The 20,180-nt window shown below is 37.2% G+C and overlaps 1 pseudogene; it reads left to right on the forward strand.

The window, feature by feature from the left end:
- Positions 1-26: 26 nt before the first annotated feature.
- Positions 27-19,646, forward strand: LOC122278490 (annotated as a pseudogene).
- The last annotated feature ends 534 nt before the right edge of the window (positions 19,647-20,180 follow it).

The following is a 20,180-nucleotide window of genomic DNA, read 5'->3' on the forward strand; positions in this document are numbered from 1 at the left end:
TGAGTTCAGACTAATAAGTCTCTATAATGTCCTCTATAAGATTCTTGCTAAGGTTCTAGTCAACATATTGAAATTTTTTTTGCCTAGAATCATCTTTCCAACACAAAGTGCATTTGTTCCTGGAAGGTTGATTACTGACAACATTATAGTGGCTTTTGTAGCTTTGCACTCCATGCACATTCAGTTGAAGGGAAGAGAATGTTATGTGGTTTGAAACTCGACATAAGTAAGGCATATGACAGGATTGAATGGGATTTTCTAAAGGCTGACATGGTGAAAATGAGATTTGATACAAAATGGATTGGAATTATCATGAGATGTGTTGCCACTGTCACATATTTTGTTATAATAAATGTTCTCCCCAAGATTCTTTTAAGCCAACTCGAGAGATTAGACAGGGGGTCCCCTATCCCCCTATCTCTTCATCATGTGTTTTGAGGCCCTTAGCAATTTAATACAACATGGAGTAGCTACTGAAGCTATCATAGGGGTGCCTTTGGGGAGGAATCATTTGCATGTTAGTCATTTATTTTTTGTAGATGACTGTTTATTGTTTTGCAAGGCAAACTCCTTGGAGTGGAGCAGGTTATGTTATTTGCTTGAGGTGTATGAGCTGGCCAGTGGACAAAAACTTAATAAGGAAAAGACTTCAATCAGTATTAGCAAGAATACAGGAGGGGAAGCAAGAGATTTGATCTTGCAGGTCGTAGGCTTCCAGTATACTCATCCTTATGAGAAGTATTTGGGATTGCCTTCTTTGATTGGTTGGTCCAAGACAAAAAGCTTCAAAACTATTCTAGATAAGGTTTGAAGCAGATTGAGCAGTTGGAAGCTGAAACATCTATCACAAGCAGGTAAAGAGATCTTGATCAAGGCTGTGATCAAGTCTATTCCAACTTATAGCATGGGGGTTTTAAAATTCCCAAAAGCATCTTGAGGGAACTCAACAGATTGATGAAACAGTTTTGGTAGGGGCAAAAAGCTGAGGAGAATAAGATCAACTAGATTTCTTGGGATAAAATGGCTCAAGCTAAAGCATGTTGGACTTGGTTTTAGGGATCTTGAGAGTTTCAACCTTGCCATGCTTGCCAAGCAAGGTTGGAGACTTATCCAATCTCCTAATTCGCTGGCAGCTAGAGTGCTTTCTGCTAAGTATTTCCCAAATGGTGATTTCTTGGATGCAAGTATGACAAGAAACCATTCTTAGATTTGGAGAAGTATAATGTCTGCAAAACCACTTCTAGCTGAGGGTCTTTTCTGGCACATTGGGAATGGCTGCAGTACAAGGATCCGGTTTGACAAATGGTTACCAATTCCAAGTTCTTATCATGTCCAAAGTTAAGTGAATCTTTTAGCTCCAAATGAAAAAGTGGTTGCTTTGATTTGTCCTAATACTAATTTATGGAATATGCCACTTATTAACCAGATCTTCTCTTTTTCTGAAGTAGCAGTGATTAGTCAGATGCCTATTAGTAGCTACAATGGTCTAGATAGAATCTAATGGAGATGCACCAAAAATGGGATTTTTTCTATAAGGAGTGCTTACCACCTTCAACTTGAGCTCCAAAACAGAAGCAAGGGGCAATCATCTACTCCAATTGCATTGAAGGACCTCTGGAATAAACTGTGGAGGCTGAAGGTTCCTAATCTTGAAAAACTGTTTTTATGAAAGGCTTGCAACAATGGTCTTGCTACTAAAAGAAACTTGTTCAGAAGGATAATAGTGTTTGATCCTCGGTGTCCAATATGTCTATAGTTTGAAGAAACTGTTGAGCATGCACTATGAGAATGAATTGCAGCAAGAGATGTGTGGAGTTCTTGTTCCATTCAGCTTTAAAAGCAAAGTATACTGCAGTCTATTTTCAAAGAATTCCTGCTTCATATGCTTGAGGAACTTAATGAAGAAACATTAGTGGAGTTAGCTATTCTTGCTTGGAGACTTTGGAAAAGAAGGAATAAAATGGTTTTCAATAAGGTTTTTATTAGTCCTCAGACATTATTAAAGCAAGTGAATCAGAACATTAAGGACATTAATGTGGCTTATCAGTCAAGTTCATCAATTCCTACTGTGCTTGTCTCAGATCTGGTGCACTAGTGGCTTCCTCCTCCTCTTAACTGCTACAAAGTGAATTGGGACTCAGCTGTGGATAAACAGAGGTACAAGGTAGGGATTGGAACAATTATTCGTGACTGGGAAGGTAATGTGATGGCTTCAATGTGTATGCGTAGGCAACTTTTTCCTGATCCATATTTGGCTGAAACTTATGGTGCATTGCAGTCTGCTATCCTAGCACAGAACCTTGGTCTAAAGCACATTGTTTTAGAGGGTGATGCTCTGAATGTTGTGAATGGTCTCAAAGCTAGCAAGGTTAACTGGGGCCACTCTGGGTTGATATTAGAAGACACCAGGTTTGTTTTGCAACATTTTGAAGGCTAGTATGTTTCTTACATGCCTAGAAAGTTTAATCATTTGGCTCATTGTCTTGCCAAAAATAGCCTCATCATTGATGATGTTCTTATTGATATGGAGGATGTCCCTTCATGTAATGCAACTTTGTTATAAGCTTATTGATGAATAAAGTTGTTCCTTTAAAAAACCATGGAGTCCGAACAGTCAGGATATGCATTTCCCACGTCTACATACACAACCGCTAGTTAAATTTTTGTTGAGCAATGCAACTCATCATCCCAATTCTCATCATTCTCTTATCATCTTATGATGTGGAATTAGATGAATGGAAATTATTTATTATATTTTACTTGTGAACCTATCATCTAATGCCACATCATGTGATGATGAGAGGATGATAAGAAAATAGATGATGAATAGATTTTTTTCATTCTTGTTTATCTATCTAATATGCATCAATTATGTCTTTTAAATTAACATGTTTATCATGCTAGTCATTTATGGAGCATAATGGCCAGATCTGAGTATTGATATTGGAAGTTGTATAGTATACCAATATTTTGGGAATTTTTCCTTTTTCCTCTCAATCCAAGGAATAGGCTAGATGACACAATTACCTATTAAAAGAGTCTGACAACTCTGAGTAGGTGATTGAGCTGAGATATTGTATATTTTAGCTATTTAAAACCAATGTATTTTAAATTCATCATGACATTATTATTGGTTTTAAATGGAAAAATGGTTAATAAGAATAAATATAAGTTGTGATTTAAATTGATTAATAGCATGAGTTTGTGCTTAATTTTATAACTTGAGATTTAATTGGATAATGTTTATTCATATGCATATTTTATTTAGAAAGCTTGGTATGAGATAAATTTTGTGTGTGATCCATATGTTAAAATTTTTTTAATAGATTGGAAGTCATTAACGCATGCATGACTCAAAACAATGAATTTTGGCTTGTAGATCCTATACACATGGCATAGAAAGACATATTAAATTGATGACCACTTCTAGATTGAAGAGTGCCATATGCACTTCATCCCACCAACTCAACCCAAGTCCAAAAAGGAGGCTAAAACCAAGAAGAGGCATGTTGAAAAGAAAAACAAATAAATATGGAAGAGCATGCCGTGCCATGCTTGACTTGGAGGAAGGAGTTTGGTAGCACCAACTTGAATTCAACCATCTATATATATATGTGTGTGTGTGTGTGTGTGTGTGTGTGGCTGGACGGTTGAATAAAGGTGTGAAAGGGGTGATGTCGTGATTGGTGTTCGGTGCATGGTGATCCAAGTGAAGAGGAAGTTGATGCATATGAATTGGCTGAAACATGTGCAAGGTTGGAAGCTGAGAAATCGGCATGATTAAAGGGAAGTTGTTGGCTGAAACATGATCCCATTAAAGTGAAGAGAACCGGTGCATTTGAACTACATAAACAGGTGAAAAGCTAGAAAGAGGTCCGATTATTAAATGAAGAAAAAGATGGTCTATTTGAGCTGCTGTCCACCGAAATTATACATTGAAAAAGTCATCAAAGGCTGCTGCCTTTCCACCGAATTGGACAAGAGCTGTTGGAGAAGAAAGATAGCTGGAAAATAAATTGATTAATTCGGTTTCAGCACATGGAGGGACACGGTGGAAGCATGGCATCATGGCTGTACATATTGCTTTGAATTTTAAAAGAACAAAGCATCACATGGAAAGCATGAAAAAGCAAGACAATACATGCAAGTTGGGTCAATGTTTACGGCAATGAGAAGAGAATAGAGAGAGGCATGTGAGTGTTGTGCTGAAACTGAAAAATAAAAAAGGAAAGAAAGCAAATTCGGTGCATGTGAGTGTTGTGCTGGAATTAATTGAGAAAAAGGAGTGAAGAGCAAAGTCGATGCATGATTAGAGGAGAGCCATGCTTGACTTGTATAAAGCAAGAGTCGGCTGGAATTATTCTTAAAGTGAAGTGTGAATGCAAAAGTGAAGTGTGAATGCAAGATTGAGTGTGAATTCAAGTGGAGTGTGAATGCAATTGAATGTGAATGCAAGAGGCGGCCAAAATTAGGTGTGAATGCAAATGAAGTGTGAATGCAAATGAAGTGTGAATGTGAGAGGCAACTAGCCAAGTTATTCGGCTATAAAAGGGGTGCAGTCCGAACTTACATTAGACAATTTTCTGCTTTGTTATTTCTTTGTTATGTTTTTGAAAGAGTTGGCTCCTTCTTGTGTTCGACAGTTTTTCCTTTTGGCTTCAATGCTTTGTTGTATTAGAATTTTTATTAAGTGTATTAAGAATTGTTCTAGAATTTATTTCATTAAGTGTAATACCTTAATTTCTATTAAGTGTGCTAGTTTGTTTCATTGCTAGTTTGTTTCATTACTAGTTTGTTTCATGCAACAAAAGAATTGTTTTAGAAGTTTTAATTAAATATGCTAGTTGGTTTTATGCAACAAAAGAATTATTTTAGAAGTTTTAATTAAATAGGCTAGTTGGTTCCATACAACAAAAGAATTGTTCTAGGAGTTCTCATTAAGTTTGTTACCTTAATTTATTGCAAGAAATGTTTGGTTGTAAGCTTTTGTTTTTGTTTTTGATTTTTCTGAAACATCATACGTGGGGAGTAAAGGAATTGTTCTAGAGTTTTCATTAAAGGTTTGGAGATTAATTTTCAAGAGTGATACATGAGAAGTTGTTCCTTTTTGCTTTAGATTTCAATTGAATGGTGAAGGGGAGTTTTCGTCTAGACTTTTCGTTCTCTATTTTTTATTTTAACTTCAGTTTAAAGTTTATGGAATACTTTTGAGATTTTTTTGGCTTAGAAGTTTGGGTAATTTATTTCCTGTTTACTTATTTCGTGTTATTTATTTTTCTCATTTCTTTAAGCTTTCATTTAATAGTGATTACAATTGTTATGTGTTAATTTGAGAATTTGTGATTTAAATACAAAGATGAATTCTAGAATCTTAGTTTTGGGCATTTTCAATTTTCAGTTCATGTTTTGTCAATTACTTTCTAATTTAGTTTAATGCTTAATTTAGTTTTATTAATTTCTGAGTTTAATCTATTAGTCCTTTACATTCCAATCCGACAATCAAAATCTAAAGACATGAATCTAGTCCATGACTAGTACCATTTTCCATCCATTGCATAAATCATCCTCTTGTCTTCTCTTTGTGAAGTTTTTCACATTTTTCAACGAGTTTAATTTTAAGTAACTTTCCCTGAGGAGACGATCTAGGAATTTATTCCTAAATATTACACGATATCCTCTTGCACTTGGGATAGCATTAGTACTACTCATTTTTGAGTGAGTCAGTAGGGGTGTAAAAAAAAAGGTCAACCTATAAACTGGACCGGACCGGACCAAACCGATGGGATTGGTTCGGTCCCGAGTTTGGATCAATGCAATACCGGTTATATTTTTCTTAAAACCGGTCAAAATCGGTCCGATTCCGATTTTTCTTTTTCTAAAATCGGACCGGACCGAACCGGACCGGTTTATATATTTTTTAATTTTTTCTATTGTATATAATTTATATATAATATTTAATTATATAGAAAATAGTTTTGTATTATATGATAAATTAATAATTAATATAATATTAAATTTTAAAATCTTATATCATTTTGTTTATTGTATTAATAGTTATACTAATACTATATCGCTATATATTATAATATACTATAATATACTACAATATATTATCATTATAGTATTATATACTATAATATACTATATTATATATAGTACATTAAAATTGAAAAATTGGAGTACCGGTTTATAGGAATAACTGGTGTGTAATCGGTTTTGAAAATTGTAAAACTGGTGCATACCAGTTCAGTCTTAAATTTTATCTAAAACCGGACCAGACCGGTTACACCCCTAACTCAGAGAGTAGCCAGTGCCAACCAATCCAAGTGAAAAAGTAAAAGCAAAATGCTTGGTGGTGAATGATGTTCGAAAGTGTGTTTTTTTTTATTTAATAATTAGGGAATTTATTTTTAAAAAATTTATTATTTTTAAAAAAAATATTTGAAAGTATTTAAAAAATACATTTGTACTTCTAGATACAATGGAGGGACACCTTTCTAGATCCTATTAGGACTGTTCATCCGGGTTGGATTCTTTTTTCTGGCCTGGTCCGAAACCTAGATAACCGGGTTTTGGTTACGAGTTTCGACGTGGATGTGATCTGGGCCAGAACCAGCATTGCAAGACCCGAACCTTCATGATCCGGGTCTGGGTATAAGAATCCGAGTTCCGGATTTATATATATTAAAAAAAAAATTCTTAAGTTTTAACCTCCCCACCCTGCGTGATGATTCTCATCTTTGATAGGGTGTCTGCCATCCCCCTCCCCCTTCTCTCTCTCTCTCTCTCCCTCTCTCTCTCTCTCTCTTAAGCCCATTTGAGAATATACAGACTGGTCAAGATCTGTATTCTGTATGCTCTCTCCTAAGCCCGTTTGAGAATATACAGTCTGGTCGAGATCTATAATCTGTATGCTGTAGCTTTTAATCTTTGCCCGTTTGGGTAATGAATATAGTTCATGCAACCACAAATTTTAGTTTGCTGTAACCAGCTCAGTAGCTCTCTTTCGTCAGGTATTATTCTTGACATTTGAATTTGATTATGTTTTTGGGTCTTTTTTTTTTTTTTTCCTTTCTTTTTCCTCCCTAAAAGTTCGTCATTGTCAGCACTTTAAGATTTGGCAGTGGTTAGTTTTTTTAATTGGATTTTGTTCCAACTCCGGTTTGGGTCACAGACTCACAGTAGGAGAAAAAATAAATTCTAAAGCATGCAGGGCTTTCTTCTCATCGTCGGAGGTTCTCTCTCAACTGTCAATTTTCTCCATGACCATGGTGTAGTATTTGGTTTCACAAGAGGAAGATAATGGAAAAAAAATTAAAAAAAAAAACTGGGTATAACCTAGTACCCGGATTTTTGGATTTTTGAAATTCGGATTCATCCGAGTATTGGCCCGGGTATATCTAGATTAATCAAAACTGGGTTCTGGCTCATATTTAGAACCTGGATTCCAGGCTAGGTAAACCTAGATATCCGGTCTGGAACCAGATAAATAGTCCTAGATCCTATAGCATTGTCCTGAATAAAAACCTGGACCAATCAAGACTCAAAAATCAAATAGGAGCAGCGGTTATCATGATAAATGGAATTAAGGCTTTGACAATTAACTCGGTTGAGTGCAGTGTAAAAATTGTGATGATATATTTATAATTATTTTATGATTTATTTTCAAACGATTAATAAAATCATGTTACTCTGTTAAAATAAATTTTAATATTATAAAATTACCTTCAATTTTATGTAGAGTTGTAAATTAATTATAAAATAGTTATAAAATTATTATTTTATTTATAAAAAAATAATAAAATCCCTGAATTAAATAAAATAGAAATAAAAAAGGGTTTGCGGCCGCTAAACGTTAAGAAAATCTATTCACAAAGCAAGCATGCCGGTCCACATTTAAATAAACTTCACTATTTGTTTTTTAAAACAACAATATTTTAACTTAGCAATTGTCAAATTCCTGATGGGTAGTTCAGTTGGTCAGGTTTTAAGTTTGCTCTCCAATGATCATCAGTTTAAGTCCCTTTACAGCTACTGGAGGTTTGCCTGGCCGTTAACTTCAAGATTTCGTGAAATTAATCAAGGCGTGCGCAAATTGGCCTAGACATCCACGGATATCAATAAAAGAAGAAAAAAAAAAAAAAACAAAGAAACCTTAGCAATTGCCAATTAGCAAAGTAACTGAGTCATTCAAGGTAGCATAGGAGCACCTCTAGCACATGTCAATTTGAAATTGTGGAACTTAAATCACATATGGCACTTTCGTCACTCTTAAATTATTCTTTATTTAAAAAAATCAAAGATTGATGGATAATACAACTTTGTCGAGATGAAAGTGATACGAGAGAGATGAGAGTACGATAAGTAAGATTTCGAAGAAAAAGTGGCAGGACTTGCATTTTACCTGTCCTTCTAGTGTTATTATCATGTGTGATATAGATACCTCTAAATTAGCTTACAGTCTCTAAAGTCGTCCCCAACACCTGCATTGACGAAAGATAATCTCATAGTGCAATAGTAGCAATTTGTTTAATTTATTTTTCTTTTCTCTAATGCCTTTGATTGTTACTTGTCAAAGACTACAGAGGTGGCTTGTGATTGTTACTCCCTCCTTTCTTTTCCTTGTTTTTTCTTTTTTTTTTCTTTTTATGTTTTTTCTATTATTTAGTTAACTTTTACTATTTTGATTTTTCATGTGCCACTATATATCGACACACTGATCACCATGCACCGCATATATATGCCACCAATCTTCTCCTTCTTTTGAAGTCAACCTGATTTTGATATATCTATAAAAATAGTTCTCTTTGAATTTTTATTTTATTTCTTTCCTTAAGATCTTTGAATTCCTAATGTTAGATATAGTCACGGGTCTGTAAACGTCATACAATTTTATTTTTTTTTAATAAAAGAAGAGTTCTTTATTAGTAAAACAACTGCTTTTTTAGTGATCAAGTAATACGACGGAATACCAGATACCATTATTTTAAGTTTATATTTATTTCTGTTTTTTTTTTAAAGAAAAAAGTCTTTATTTATTTTCTGAATTGTTGGGCCCTTTCCTTCCCATGTATCTATTCTGCTTATTACAAAAAAGAAAATAGAAAAGAACAACATTAACACTACCAGATGTCCTGCTACATCCAACCATTTTCTCCTCTTCCTTACACTGTCCTTCTCTTCCCGCACATTTTCTTCCCTCCAGACCGACCACCACCACCCCTCACTTCTTCACGAACACTATCATTCTCTTCCCCTTGCCAGTGTTGCTGCCACCGCCACCGCCACCCCCATTACCAGTCCCAAGCTCACATCCACCACCGCTACCACTTCCTCTCCACAACCCTTGTCTAAGGACTAAAGGTGTAAAAAAAACCGCTAAACTGGACAGGACTGGACCAATACCGGTTTTATTTTTTACTTTTTAAATCGGTTAAAATCAGTTTGATTCTAGCTTTTTCTTTTCTAAAACCGGACCAAACCGATTCATATATATATTTTAATTTTTTATATTGTATATAATTTTTATATATAATATATAATTATATATAAAATAATTTTGTATTATATGATAAATTACTAATTAATATAATATTAAATTTTAAAATCTTATAGCACTATAGTTTATCATATTAATAGTTATACTAATATTATTAGTGCATATTAATAGTTATATTAATACTATATCATTATATATTATAATATACTATAATATATCACTATAGTCTATAAAACAATTATAATATATATTATAATATTCTACAATATATTATCACTATAGTATAATATACTATATTATATATTACAATATATATAATATAATATATTAAAACCAGAGAGCTGGATGAGAAACCGGTAAAACCGGAGTACCGATTTAGGAGATTAATTGGTGCGTAATCGGTTTTGAAAAATGAAAAATCGGTACATATCGATTTGATCGTAAATTTTATTCAAAACCAGATCGGACTGGACCAGTTACAACCATACTCGACTCATGGGTAGAATTCCCTCGCTTCCAAGCCCGGTCCAATCTCTTCCGGGAAGCCATATTAACGTACGTGCAAATGTTAACCCTCGCTGATATTTCACCCGACAACTTTACTTTCCCAACTGTCCTGAAGGCCGCGGCCACCCTTCAAGACTTGAATCTTGGGAAACAGATTCATGCCCACATTTTCAAATTTGGATACACTTCCTCATCTGTTACAGTGGCTAATACCCTCGTTCATATGTATCGGAAATGTGGAGATATAGGGGACGTGTACAAGGTGTTTAACAGAATGACTGATGGAGACCGAGTTTCTTGGAACTCCATCATTGCTTCACTGTGTCGGTTTCAGGAGTGGGAGCTTGCTTTGGAAGCGTTACAATTAATGTTGTTTGATAATATGGCACCTAGCTCATTTACGTTGGTGAGCATGGCGCTAGCTTGTTCAAATTTTCCTAGGCATGATGGTTTACAGCTTGGTCAGCAGGTGCATGCACATAGTTTGAGAACAGGTAATTGAAGAACGTTTACCAACAATGCTTTCTTGGCAATGTATGCTAAATTAGGAAGGGTTGCCGATTCGCGAGCTTTATTTGAGTTATTTGAGGACCGTGATATGATTTCATGGAGCACCATGGTAAGTACTTTCACTCAAAACGATCATTTTCTAGAAGCATTATTTTTCTTACGTCTCATGGTTCTCGACGGAATTAAACCTGATGGGGTCACCCTTGCAAGCATACTTCCTGCCTGCTCTCATTTGTAAATGTTAGATAGAGGCAAGGAAATTCATGCCTATGTCTTGAAGAATACTAATTTACCTAAGAATTCTTTTGTGGGTAGTGCTTTGGTTGACATGTATTGCAACTGTCAACAAGTTGAAAGTGGTTGCAGAGTTTTTGATGGTATCTCAAAGCGGGCTATTCCACTTTTTAATGCTATGATCACTGGCTATGCACAAAATGAGTATGACGAGGAGGCCTTGAGCCTCTTCTTTCAAATGGAAGCACTTGATGGAATTTATCCAAATGCCACGACAATGTCAAGTGTGCTGCCAGCTTGTGTTCGATGTGATCTGTTCTCTGACAAGGAAGGTATGCATGGGTATGTAATAAAGAGGGGTTTGGAGAAGGATAGGTATGTGCATAATGCACTTATGGACATGTACTCCAAGATGGGGAATGTAGAAATCTCAATGTTTATTTGATAGCATGGAAGTAAGAGATATTGTGTCTTGGAACATGATGATCACTGGCTATGTCAATTGTGGATGCCATGAAAATGCACTCCACCTGTTACACTCCATGCAAAAAGTTGAAGAAAAAAACACAGAAGATGATTTTGAGGATGTGAACAAGGTTTCTCCTAAGCCAAATTCAGTAATGCTCATGACAGTTCTGCCATGTTGTGCCGCCCTTTCAGCACTAGCAAAGGGTAAAGAGTGTTGACTTATTGCCTATTTTTAGTCCCACATCGGTGAGATTAAAGAAATATGCATAGGCCATGAGTTATAAATAAGAGGCTTAACCTCTTAGTTTAAGTGCACCAGTTGAAAGCTTATCTAGTAACTTTTGACTTTAGTTAAATTCCTTTATTAGCTTTTTGTAAAAGGGAAACATGTGTAAAGTTAAAGTTTTACTAGTGGGGTAGCTTTGTAGGTGTGTTTGGAGTGAGAAGAAAAATTGTGTGATTGTAACAATTTTTCACATAGTGAATTTTCTTCTCTAGGTCTGGTGGTTTTTCTCCTATTTTGGAGTTTCTACGTAAATTTCTTGTATTGTTATTATTTCTCTACTTTTCTTGTTATTCCTGCAAAGGGTAGATCCTAAGGGGGTGAATTTGGGAGGTCCAAATTCCCAACAATTGGTATCAGAGCCACTAGGTTCTTTTTGTGGGGTGGAGTTTTGGTGTGGTAGTGTGAATACGTATAGTCTAAGGAGGTTCTATCTAGGAGATTGGAAATTTGAAGTGTGTCCATTGTGACCCTCCAATCTTTCCTGGGAACTGACTTAGTGAGGTACTATTCATTTCTATAGTAAATTCATCAAAGCAATGTCAGGAAGTAGGGCTTCAAATCTTGTCAAATTTGAGGTGGAGAAATTTGATGGGAGAATCAATTTTGGCTTGTGGCAAGTACAAATCAAGGATGTCTTGATTCAATCAGGATTACTATGATATCCGCTCCTTTCTTCTTCTTTACATACGAGCCTCGATCTACGTGTCAGACTTCAGTCAATATGCCGAGCCTCGTTCCACGTGTCAAGTTTTGGTCTACGTGCCGAGTTTCGATCTACGTGCTGAGCCTTATTCCACGTGTTGTATCTCAATGGCGTGTTCTGAAAGTTATTATGCGAATTTCAAAGTAAGATAGATATTTTAAAGTTTATGGATATTTTAATATTATGAAAATATCTATAGAAAATATCTATAGAAAATATCTATGGAAGATATCTATAGAAAATATCTATAGAAGATATTTTCAGTATTATTAGATTAGCTTGTTTTAATGTAGCACAATTATAATATTTTAATAAGCTCTGAAAATATTATAATTGTGGATAATATCTTATATTAGATATTTTAGTTGTTTTAAAGTATTAAGATGTTTAATTTTACGTTGAACATTCTTATTTAAATTAAATGGTTTTATCCTCTTTGAGTGATTAATGATACTTTATCATTTTATATAATGATGAAGAAAATATTATTTTATAAACATTAGTTTATAAAATAATATTCTATCTTAATTCCTCTCAGTGTTTTGTTTAAGTGTTTTATGCACTTTGATTAATTAATGATACTTTATCATTTTAGATAATGATGAAGAAATATTATTTTATAAACTTTAGTTTATAAAATAATATTCTATCTTAATTCCTCTCAGTGTTTTGTTTAAGTGTTTTATGCACTTTGATTAATTAATGATACTTTATCATTTTATATAATGATGAAGAAAATATTATTTTATAAACCTTAGTTTATAAAATAATATTCTATCTTAATTTCTCTTAGTGTTTTATTAAAGTGTTTTATTTAAAATAAAATACTTACGCGTTTTCAAATCAGTGTTTTAATTCATCGTTAGATCCTTTTGAGGATCCCGTAGCGTAGGATAGAAGATAAATACCCAGACCCCTACCCTTTCCCTTCAGTCTTTTTCTCTTTTTTTCTTTTTTTTCTTTCTCTCTTTTCTCTCTCCCTCGTGCATGTCCAGCCGATCACTGTGCATGGACTTCCTCCATGCCCGTTCGGTCCAAGCCTCCCAACCGGCGCCACCTCCGGCCACCGTGCCTCACCTCCCACACCGGCGTGACCCTCTCTCACCGGCGACCACAACTGCACCGGTGGTGTGTTTTTCCGGCCACCGAGTCTCTCTCTATCTCCCTTGAAAGAAATGGGTCTTCAACCTTTTTTCACCTCTTTGGACCACCATACACGGTTGAAACGGCCACCAAGCACCACCAATGGAACCACCATGTCAAGAGCTTCCTCCCCATGTCCTTCTTTTCCCCTAACTCTCACTTTTTCTCCGATAGGTCTTCACACACACACGTTCGGTTGCACCGCCGTGCACCACCGTACACGGCCACCCATGGTGTTTCACCACCACCACCTTGTTCCTCTCATCACCACGAACTTCCCCAAGAAATTTCATGGCCAACGGAGCTATGTAGAGCTCTCACTCTCCCTCACTCTCCAAGGCCGAAAATGGCTTCAAAAGGCCGATCCGCCGCCGTGAGCCACCGTATGGCCACCACCTTGCCACCACAGCTCCACCACATGTTCCTCTACCTTTCCCTAGCTTCCCATGAAGTTCTATGGTCTTCCACCACCTCAAGCAAACACCCACCATTCGGATTTACTGTTCACGGCATGATGCCGCCGTGCTCCGCCACCTTCGACCACCACGAGGCCACCATGAGCCTTCCAAGGCCACGCCTAGCTTTTCTCAAGCTCAAACTACCACTTTATGTGGTGGACAGCCACCGTAAGTGGTGTTACCGCCGCGTACGCTCCTCCGACGCTTAATCGTGACGCGCAGCGAGCGACGCACGGGTTAGCCCGTCGATGGTATAACCTTCTATCTCTAGTTATTTATGTTTAAAGTAGTTGATTGGTTGGATCGTAGACTGTGTAGTTAGTATTTGTGGAGTTCGTTGCGTAGTTGTGAAGCGAAGTGTAGTTGTGAAGTGTTGGGCTTGATTGTGTAGCATTGTGGATTATGTTGTGAAGTATGGGCGTGAGATAGATGCCACAGATGTGATACGGCGTGTAGTGTGAAGAGAGTACGCGTGAAGCGTACTCTGTGTAATACAGCGACGCGTCGTGTGACGTGTGCTGTAGTGATGTGTGGCGTAGAAGAAAGGGAGTGCACATGGAGTGTACTCCGTGTTGTATGGCGATGCACCGTGTGATGTGCATCGTGATGATGAGTGTTGTAACGAAAGGAGTACGCGTGGTGCGTACTCCGTGTCGTGTAGCGATGCACCGTGAGGCGTGTATCGTAGTGATGTTGTCATAGTGTGGATGGAAGAGAGTTCACGTGAGTGTACTCTATACGAGGTCGTGATACACTGGATGGTGTGTCACGAAAGGTTGGATGACGTAGCAGAGAAGTGTGGAGTGTATGGTCTAGTGTTGGGAACTGTGTAACAGTGTCCCGAAACAGTGGTGATGTGGCTGTAGTCCAAGGTCATGGGTATTGCCTTGTGGTTGACTATGGCTAAAGGTATATGGAAGTGGTGAAAAGGTATCAGAGAGTGCAACAGAAGCACAATGGGCCTCGTATTGTAACTCGAGATTCTGTCTTGAGCTGCATAATGTGACAGAGGCACATTTGTGGATGCAGTCCTCTTGTCAAGTGGCGGGAACTGTGTAACAGTGTCCCGAAGCAGTAGTGATGTGTCCTGTAGTCCAAGGTAACGGGTATTGCCTTGAGACTGACTTGTGACTAAGAGTATAAGGAAGTGATGGAGAAGTATCAGAGCGTGCAGCGGAAGCATGATGGGTATCGTGATGTGACTTAGGATTTATCTCGAATTACGTGACGTGACAGAGGTGCATTTATGGATGCAATCCTCTCCCATTAAGTGTTGGGATGAACTTATAAAGGGCCGGGAAGTAGGAAGGGTCCTATCGACCGGGTCTTAACCAGTTGGTATTGGAGTTTGGAGCTTGTTTATACAAACAGGCGTTTATTGGAATTATAAGTTGCTCTTAGGTGATAAAAGGGGATGAGATACATGTGTCTCTGGCAAGACAAGTGTATCAGACAGATTTATCATATGTAATGAGTAATCTGTCCTGATCATGGTTACATGGTATTTTAGCCAGAGAATTGGCTGACTTCATGTAGCCTGAATGAATGGAAATAAGGATGTAGCGTGGGCTAGGATACGTGAAAGTAGTGAAGAGTATATAGTTTAAGGTTGGGACGCATGGCTCTGTATGTCAGAATCATGCGTTGGATTGTGTAAATAGAAGAACGAGACAGAGATCTTAGTGTCTTAACCTAAGGTGAATCACAGAGGTTCACTTTAAGGAATAAGACCCCGAAAGTTTTAGCATAGTAAATAGTACGTAAGAGCCCAGGGATGGATAGAGAATGTTTCAAGCAAAGCATAGTTCTATTTTCTAGAATAGTTACTTATGCATTAGATAGAGGATGACATAAAGTTATGTGTATGCATGTAGGTTGCCATCTGACACGCACATGAATGGACTGCATGAATTGAGTATGGCATGAAGTCCAGGTAAGTGTTACGTTCATACTCTTATAGAGTTTTCTGTATAAAAATGAAGAATAAGACGAAAGCTTTTCTGTAAAAAGGAAAATAAAACGTAAGTTTTCAAGTATAAGTACGTAACGGCCTTCCTTGGCAGCCCCTTTTTATGCACCCAAAGTATGTACGTGTATGCATGTGAATGGATGCTATAAGTAATACGTATTGTATGTATATTGATGAAGAGAAACGAAATGAAGCTTTAAAAGACGTTAGAACTGTTAAGGACTGTAAGGTTTGATAAAGAGAGAAAACTATCTTTTCTAAAATAAAATAACTCTTTTTAAAACAACTTTAATGGAAAAGAAAGAAAATCAGTTTCCTCTTAAAGAAACTTCTCTTAAAGCAACTTTTATGAAAAATAAAGAAAATTATGCTTCAAACGATACGAATGAAAAGGAAAGGACTGTAAAGAAATGAACGGATTGAATGTATGATGTATGAAAATACGTAATGGCCACATGGACTGGACTGGAAATGATATCAAAGAAATGGGCAGATTGCAATGCCGGGTAAGTAGTACTGGTAGTGCACCCAGTGCTGCACCCTGACTGAATGGATTCCCAACCCGCAGCCACGGGCGGAATCAGGTCCAAAAGACCGCTAACCCCAGCGCACGGGGCGTAACAGTGTGCAACGGCCACATGAAAGCGATAAGAATGAACGAATGCATGTTAAGAATGGATGCATGTATGTATGTATGAATGAATGGACCGAATGCATGAATGTACGTAAGTAAGAAAAGATGATTTAATGAACGTATGTATGCATGAATGTACGTAGAAATATAAATGCATGAAAAGATTCTTTAAGTAACGAAGGCAGCGATGCGTGGGGATCTGTTTTAAAGAAGAAATCATGTTTTAAATAAAAACCCCACCTCGAAACGTTTTCAAACGAAAAGAAAGACGTATGCATGCTACGTAAGATATGTATGTATGGAATGATAACTGCATGACTGAAAAACTATGTTATTATATTTTGACTGTATGAAGTAATGCTTACGAGTCATCGACTCATTTTAGTTTTTATGTGTGTCCTCCCAGGCATAAAATGAGCATGACAGGTCAGAACAGGCACAGCCCAAGGGGAAGAGCACGAAGGCCTAGGCAAGAGATTTCACATTAAAAGCTTTAATTATGTAACGTAATGTTTTCCGCTGAAAGTTTTAATCAAGAAAAAAATGAGATTTTATTTATAACATGGAGTCTTTTGTATCCTGGTATGTACGGAAAAGAGATTGAAAAGGAATCGTAATTCCCGTCGGTTTTTATCAAAATCGATATGAAAAAGGACCCACCACAAGGACGGGCGTTACTATTACACAAGGCATTGAAGGACAGACCAACACCTGAAGTTAGCACTGGTACTAGTGTGACTGGTGAAATGAGCAGATCTAAAATAAGCGATGAAGATTGGGAGGATCTAGATTTGAGAACAGCAAATGCGATACGTTTGTGCTTGGCCAAAAATGTTCTTGCAAATGTGCATGGAATATCTGCGGCAAAGGAACTCTGGGAAAAACTTGAAGAGTTGTATCAGACGAAGGGCGTCTCAAATTGTGTGTACCTGAAGGAGCAGTTTCATACACTGCGGATGAGTGAAGGTACAACTATTTCAGATCATTTAAGCGTTCTCAATGGCATTGTCGCTGAGCTAGAAGCTATTGGAGTTAAAATTGATGATGAAGATCAAGCCTTGAGACTCATCTGGTCTCTTCCACCTTCCTATGAGCATATGAAGCCTATTTTGATACATGGGAAGGAGAAAATAATTTTTTCAGAGGTTACCAGTAAAATCTTCATGAAGAGAGAAGATTAGGTAGTGGAAGTAATGTTCCACTTGAGAATTTAGTAATGGTAGCAGCTGGAACTGGGAAGATGAAGAACTCCATGAAGAAGAAAGTAGTCTGCTGGGAGTGTGGACAATCTGGGCACGTCAAGAAAAATTGTCCAAGAGCTGGAGCAGGTTCGGCAAGTGGCTCCAAGTCAGTAAATGAAGATACTAGAAATGATACTAATGTTGTGTCTCTCTCCATGGAAGATTTTGATCTTTAAAAGGAGACATGTACATCCTCATGGCATGTCGCTAATACCCAAAGTTGCCATGATAGAGGATGTGTTAATATTAGTGGGTCCACAAGTTTGCACACAGGCATTGATTTGGCATTAATGCAAGGTGTGTGGTGGAAATTTATGTTGATGGCTCATGAACTTCCAAGAAAGCCAAATGTGGAAGTTACACCATAATTTTCAGCAAGGTTGTCTTTCGACATGGGCCGAAGTGAAATGCTTGGAATTGATTTATTCTGAGTGGGTATGCTTTTATGGTGAAGTATGATAGCGGAAACTATGAAGATCGTCATTGAGGTGGAGCTTGGATGTGGGACCAGTTAAAGTCACAAGGTGGAGATTGTTGACTTATTGCTTATTTTTAGTCCCACATCGGTGAGATTAAAGAAATATGCATAGGCCATGAGTTATAAATAAGAGGCTTAGCCTCTTAGTTTAAGTGCACCAGTTAAAAAGCTTATCTAGTCACTTTTGACTTTAGTTAAATTCCTCTATTAGCCTTTTGTAAAAGGGAAAGAGGCGTATAGTTAAAGTTTTATTAGTGGGGTAGCTTTGTGGGTGTGTTTGGGGTAAGGAGAAAAATGGTGTGATTGTAATAATTTTTCACATAGTAAATTTTCTTCTCTGGGTCTAGTGATTTTTCTCCTGTTTTGGAGTTTTCACGTAAATTTCTTGTGTTGTTATTATTTCTCTACTTTTCTTGTTATTCCTGCAAATGGTAGATCTTTGGGGGGGTGAATTTGGGAGGTCCAAATTTCCAATAAAGAGATCCATGCTTATGCCACCAGACATTTTCTAGCATCAGATGTTGCAGTGGGTAGTGCACTTGTTGACATGTATGCAAAATGTGGCTGCTTGAATTTATGTAGGGGAGTGTTTGATCGTCATGGCTTATGGGATGCATGGGAGAGGGGAGGAAGCCCTCGAACTATTTAAGTATATGGCAGCAGAGGGAGACAAGAAGGGCATTTTAAGGCCTAATGAAGTTACATTTATTGCAATATTTGCTGCATGTAGTCACTCTGGGATGGTAAGTGAAGGCCTAAACCTATTCCATAGAATGAAAGAGGACTATGGGGTTGAACCTGCACCAGACCATTATCCTTGTGTGGTGGACTTGCTCGGCCGAGCTGGCCAATTGGAAGATGCATATGAATTTATCAAGATGATGCCTGCTGAATTTGACAAAAGGGATGCCTGGAGTAGCTTGCTGGGTGCTTGTCGAATTCATTGGAATGTAGACATTGGGGAGATTGCAGCTCAGAATCTCTTCCAATTGGAACCAAATGTAGCTAGCCACTATGTTCTACTGTCCAATATCTACTCTTCTACTGGACACTGGAAAAGGCAATGGAGATCCGTAAATTGATGCAAGAAATGGGAGTAAGAAAAGATCCTGGGTATAGTTGGTTCGAGTTTGGTGATGAGGTTCACAAGTTTATGGCTGGGGATGTATCACACCCACAAAGTGAGCAGTTCCATGGAATTCTTGAAACCCTATCAGAGAGGATGGGAAAGGAGGGGTATTTGCCTAATACTTCTTGTGTGCTTCACAACTTTGATGAAGAGGAGAAAGAAACTTTACTATGTGGACACATTGAGAAAATGGCAATAGCTTTTGGTATTCTTAACACCCATCCCGGAACTACTAGTATAGCTGCCAAGAACCTTAGAGTATGTAATGACTGCCATGTTGCCACTAAGTTCATCTCAAAGATAGTAGACAGGGAGATCATTGTTAGAGATGTGAGGAGGTTCTATCATTTTAGGAATGGAATTTGTTCTTGTCGAGATTACTGGTGACAAGTGCCGGAACACAATTTCTTTTCTGAAAGAATCAACAAGATTTGTTTAAACTCCTATGCTGTCTGGTACTGTTCATGACAACTAGTTTTCAGATTTTGAAATTTAGTTTGTAACTAAGTTATACCATGTAGAAATTTCTTGAAATTTCATATATGTGTATTCATTGATAAGGGAATTTATATAGTAGAGTAGTTGGTCTTCAACTATTAATCACCACGTCTCTGATTTTGTTGTGAGTCATCGTCCTCAACCTTTGAGCTTCTAAAGTCTTCATATTTCCACAAGACTCTTGAAGATGTCAAGCTATGATAATTGGTATGAGGAGCTTTATGGCTACAGTGCATTTTATGGCTCACAGGTAACTTCCAGTTCTAGCTTTCACTGCTGAATGTCTGCATAAAAGCGACAAGTTTTTGAAGAGAGAGAGAGTAGGGGTGGGGACTTACCCAATTCGTATATGGTGCTATAGGGATTTACATCGCCAAGACCCTATGTAACTGTGACAAAGTCCATGTAGCATGCAGAATAGCA

The sequence above is a fragment of the Carya illinoinensis genome, chromosome 10, assembly GCF_018687715.1.
Source record: "Carya illinoinensis cultivar Pawnee chromosome 10, C.illinoinensisPawnee_v1, whole genome shotgun sequence".
In the NCBI taxonomy this organism is placed as follows: Eukaryota; Viridiplantae; Streptophyta; class Magnoliopsida; order Fagales; family Juglandaceae; genus Carya; species Carya illinoinensis.